The 6,000-nt window shown below is 32.5% G+C and overlaps 1 protein-coding gene across 2 annotated transcripts in view; it reads left to right on the forward strand.

Moving 5' to 3' along the window:
* LOC108910082 (circadian locomoter output cycles protein kaput) overlaps positions 1-6,000 on the forward strand; it is a 66,340-nt gene that overhangs the window by 49,922 nt on the left and 10,418 nt on the right. The window lies entirely within an intron of this gene.

The following is a 6,000-nucleotide window of genomic DNA, read 5'->3' on the forward strand; positions in this document are numbered from 1 at the left end:
AAAATATTTACATATTCGGAGCAAAATTAGAGATAATATAATGTGAACCACGGTTCATACACGATGTCGATTTACTGCACTATTAGGCAATATTGTGAGGGTAAATTCGTCTACTCTACAACGTAAAACACTACTTGCAAAATTTCAGTCCAGTAGTAGCCGCTACAGTCTGAATGTATTATTATATATTTTTGTGTACCCTTAATGTCACTCCTGTAAAACCATTGCCACATATTTGAGTCAATTGATGCAAGTCATGAAGCGCGAGATAGAATCCAATCATTTAAAGGTATGAGCTCTGTATGTACCTCTAGACAATAACTAACTGAATAATGAACTTGACCCATATTTATAAGTTTAGCAGAACAATGAAATTGCAAGGGTAGCAAAGTCAGCGTTTTACTGGGATTGATAACTCGCGCATCAGATATGTGTCCTTGAAGATTTATTATCTAATTGTGCAATTTTGGTTTAATATTGAATACCAACCAGTAAGGTACCTTGAACTTTTTATGTTCACGAACTAGGTCTGTTTGTTTCCATTAATTTTTATACCTAAATCTCTTTCAATCGCATAAATTTTGCTATTGTCTATGAATTATTATTAACACATAATAATAATAATAATAATAATAATAATAATAATAACAATAATAATAATGATAATGATAATCACAATAACAGTGACAGTGGCAGTGGCAGTGACAGTGACAGTGACAATGACAGTGATAATGATAATGATATTCTCAGAATCAATAGTCACTAACCTCATGGAATGGTGCGTGGCTATTGTTAACTTCCAGCTCAACTCTGGCACTTGAGTTGTGACTGGTTTAAGGGAAGAAAATAGTAATAATGATTCGTTTACAGACCAATTGTAAAAGTATCTAGTGATAATCACATAACAGATAAAAATGCATTATATGTAGATCCAAATAATAAAAACAATAGACAGAGAATTCAATAAACATTAAGTTTTACAAATTTTATAACATTAAATAATATGTAGGTATACAGGGTTGGGCAAATGTGTCGAAACACCTGTGTATAGGGTCAACCATAAGGTTGATTAAAAAATAACTGTAACAAAAATTTTTGTACTATTTTTATTCTCGTCAATGATGCACTTTAATTTCCAACATCTACTTTATTTTTAGAAATAGGGCGTTGTCGGTAGTTTTTTTTAATGGACCGCCCTGTACAGTGATATAGGGTTTGATGGGTCTGCAATTTATTGTTTTTTAAGTGTTAAAATTCAGCTCTCTCATATATTGAGTTCATACAGGCAGATGCGAGATGCTTGAAAGAATTCGCATTCGAGTCGAGGTACCTAGCAGCGCCAGGCCAAGTGTCTCGTTATGTTTTACAGCAGTTTAAGTCGTGATAATAGTTTATGTACGAGTATTATTGGATGCGATTTTTACTCGAAATAGTAGGAACAACATTTATTTTGTTTAATATTATATTTTGAGAATTTCTATTTTTCGATTTCTTTTATTTATCAGTGGAATCAGGAGAGCCGAGTCGAGCGTCTCGTGTTGTTTCCACGACCGGTGGTAGCATCTGGCATTTTAGTTGCGCTTTCTCTCGAAATAGTAGAAACAGCATTTGTTTTGTTTAATATTATATGTATTTTAAGAATTTCTGCTTTTCTTTTTTTTTTATTTGTCAGTGGAATCAGGAGAGCCGAGTCGAGAAGCGTCTCGTGTTGTTTCCACGACTGGTGGTAGCATCGTGCGGTTTTAGTTTATTTATTCAACTGATTAGAGAAAAATATTTGTTTTGATTAGACAATTTTTTTTGGAAAGCCCTTTTATTTTTTATGCATTATTTGTCAGTAGTGGCAAATTTCCTTTTAAGTCTATATTTACCAATTTGTTGGATTGTGATATTTATATCATAATTTGTGTCAGACTTTGAAATATTAAATTTAAAAACGTCTTTTTTACATTTTATTTATATATAGGCACTTCTAGTAAGTGTAATTATTCCCTTAATTTATAAGTTTTAGGTTCGCACAATTTATTTACATATATATAAAAAATGAAGAGCAAGAAAACAGACATTGCGGTCCTAGCGCAATATTTTAACAAAAACTTCGCTCACATTTCCTATCAAGAATTTCAACAACTGAAAATATCAAACAACATAATATTTGAAGCTGCTAAATATCTGTTTAATAGTGACGAGAAAAAAAATAGGAACTTAATATGCCAGATTTTCAAAACAAATACAGGACATATTAAAGACTTGCTTATTTCTAAAGACGACGATAGAAATGTGATACCGATGAGACCTAGCAAAATTATAAAAATTTTAATTACTGTCAAAAGGGTTATAAAAGAATTAAAAGTTTCTAGATCGGACATATTTGAATCGTACTACCATCCTTCCTCAATATACTTGCGTTTATGTATTAAATTAGGTATGAAGAACTCAGAAAAGAACAGGAAACAATTAAATACTTTTTTTTAATAGAAAAGTAGCATCGTTGTTCGATTCAGAAAATGAAAGTCGTATTTCTCCTAAACAAGTGAGACTAAGATCTTCAACTCCTTTAAACAATTCGGATGATTCAGGAAAACACCCATTTGACGTGGCCCTCTCCGACATTATGGTGACGGATAGGGAAGTTTCTTTAGTATCACATGTTGCGAGTAATAAATCAAATGAATTTGAAATATTTGACATAGACAGAGAGGTGGGACCTACTATGCCACAAACTGCATTATCCATTAAACCTGAGAACCATAGGGCGAAAAAAAACATGTCTCCTGAATTTTCGGATTCTTCGGATTTTGAAGAAACTAAAACTGTGTATTTGGAAAAATCTAAAGTTCAAAAAGTATCTTACCAATTGGTGCAGAAAATCTGAGTTGCGAGAAAACAAAAATGAGAAGCTACAAAAATTGTAACTTTAAAGATGGTCATTTTAAGCTAACGTCAAGAGTTCCATTTGATTTGTGACGAAAAAAAATAATAAAAGGAAAATACGCGTTTGTTTTAAAGAAGAAAATAAAAAAATTCGTGAACAACGTGTGCATAATTTATTTTAAAGACTGGAGATATCTAAAAACTAACGACGCGATTAAGTTATACGCTTCTATGCTACTGTGGGCATAATAAATGTAAATACTTCATTATAACAATCGAGAGGATTTCTGTTTCCGGAGTCGAACATTGTGTTAGCGTTGTAAGTTCTTTTAGGGATTTTTATCATGTCAAAACCTTATCATCACAAGTAAGAGGACTGGAACGCAGTATATTAAAAGATACAATGGCATACATAAACCTTTTAAGCAAAGGCAGAATGACGTTTTAACAGCTAATTCCAACTTAATAAAACAGGGAACATTAGACAGTATTAGATCAGATAGTGTTTACAAAAAAATCAGGTCCGAAAAATTATCAGAAAAAGATGAAAGTAAAGATGATTTTATGGACATCCTGATAATGTATAACAAAAATAAAGACTTCATTCAGCACGTCGGGCTCCCGTTCCACATATACGTGTATAGTAAGGAACAGGTCGATTTATTAAAGATGAGAAAAACTGACCAGCAAATCTTATATTTAGATGCAACTGGTACCATAGTTCGCAAGCCACAAAATGAAACAAAACAATCCTTTTATTATGCGGGGGTCATACAGCTTGATAAAAATAAGAGGGTATGCCCGCTTGTTGGAATGTACTCCTGCAGACACGATGTTGTTTCAATTTGTGCTTGGCTATTGCACTTCCGAAGTTACTGTCTCATAAATTTAAAGAAATGGCCTGTATTTTCAAAAATAGTAACAGACTTCAGTCACGCATTCATTAATGCCGTCAGTATTGCCTTCAATAATATGGAGTTACTAAATTACTTAAATATATGTTTTAATTTCCTGCAATGTGGTGCCCAACGTCCAAAGAACTTAATTACACTACATATTTGCTGTTGTCATATTTTCAAACTAATGGCCACTGATATCGATTCTCATTATAAAGACTATAGCGTTTCGAAACAAATGAAGGAAATTGTAGCGACCGTGTTTTGCCTCAATCACTGGAATGATATATGCCAGTGGTTTAAATTATTTTCTGTAGTGCTACAGAGTAAGAAAAATTCGGTGACTCTTAAAAGAGCTCTGAATGATTTACTTCGATTATGTTGTGAAAAAAATGATGTAGAGGAAAAAGTGGCATTTTCTTATGTACCATTATTTAAAGCTAGTCCTTTTTATACCTTTTTTAAGTCCATCGTAGTTGACGTATCAGTGCATGAAACGGAGAGACGTGAGACAAATGAGTTTCACAACATCGACTTTTTACACTTATTTTTAAAGAAATATATAGCGTATTTACCTCTTTGGAGCGGACTTTTTAGGAATGGTAGAATGAGCAACGCACCTGTAGAAAGGTGGTTTGGCATAGCCAAAAATTCAATCGCTGAAGGAATTCTTCAACAAAAATGTGGTAGAATAGTGAGAAAAATGCGTGATCATGTTTTATTTCTACGCAAGGAAAACGAGATTTCTATTCCTAACAAAAATTGTACCAGGAAGTTGATCTCACTAATTTCGAAAGATCTACTCTTAAAAAAATCTTACATTCGAAAAATAAAGAATTAACTCAATTAAACGAGAGAAACGATATTTTCAACATTTTCGACCCAAATACCTGTCTATATTGCAACAACCGCTAATTGGATCCAGTGTGACAGATGTGATGGCTGGGTCCACCTAATGTGCGTTGACGGATTTGAAAATTTAAATTTATCCGCAGAATTTTTCTGCAAATTATGTGATGAACAAGGAAAGATGGACCAGCCTCAGCAAAATATCGCAAAAGATGACGAGGAATATCAACCTCTAGTTAATGTGGATAAAACGTATACCAACGAATTAAGCAACATAAAGCGGAAACATTCTATAATTCTAAATATAATGGCAAACGGTCTCATCAGCGACCCAAATTATTACAAGGCGTTACCTGGGAAATCATATGTCATCAGTTTCTATAAAAATTATCCTTGCGATATTAAGGAAATCAAATCTTATGACTTTGAGATACTCGGTGGAAAAGAATGGCTGAACAATTTTATTGTGGATATAGCTTTTAGCGCGTTGAATGAGTCCAATAAACATCAAATAATTTATACCACATATTCAACATACATATTCAGTAACAACACAAAGCAAATAGAAAATTACATTGACAGGTGCAAAATAATAGATAAAACTGTGGTAGTGATGCCATTCATACAAAATAATAATCACTTTTGTTTGGCTATAGCCAAATTAGACAAGAAAAAGTTTATTTTATTAAATCCGTGTGGCAGTTCAACACGCGAAACGAAAATATTCTTCAAAATTTTTATTGAATTCGTCCAGACCTACAATAAACATATAAATACCCGCAGCTGGCAAATAGAAATACTTACCCACGATATCCAGCAAGACAGTTACAACTGCGGGGTATTTATAATATACTATTATCAACAATTTCTGTTAACTGGTACAGTTTCAAAAACTGGAGTGGACATAGACCATTATAGGCAAATTACAATAAAGACATTGTTACTGAATAAATCAGATGACGTTTCAGGGAGCTGTTTATTCTGTGGAAATAATTCCGTTGGCAAAACATGCATTCAGTGCAATTCGTGCAACAGGATCAGCCATATAAAATGTATAGATCCAATTTCAAGGAATTACGAATACGGTATTTGTCTCTTGTGCTCTAAGTATTAGTATACACCTACTAGAATGTATCTCACATAAAAACTGCAACAATTCAATCGTTACATGAGGCACAGAGTATAATAAAATTTAAATATAAACTCGATAAGAACAATGAAACATCTAAGCATCTTCCATCTTATAAAAATTAAACTGCCTGCCGAGAGATTACATCTAAGAGAGTTGTGTTTAAAAAATAAACATTAATTATTGTAATTGTTATAAATTACAATAATGACTATCATAATAACATTAATTATAATAATACTAATACTAATA

The sequence above is a fragment of the Anoplophora glabripennis genome, unplaced genomic scaffold (genome assembly GCF_000390285.2).
Source record: "Anoplophora glabripennis isolate ALB-LARVAE unplaced genomic scaffold, Agla_2.0 scaffold480, whole genome shotgun sequence".
In the NCBI taxonomy this organism is placed as follows: Eukaryota; Metazoa; Arthropoda; class Insecta; order Coleoptera; family Cerambycidae; genus Anoplophora; species Anoplophora glabripennis.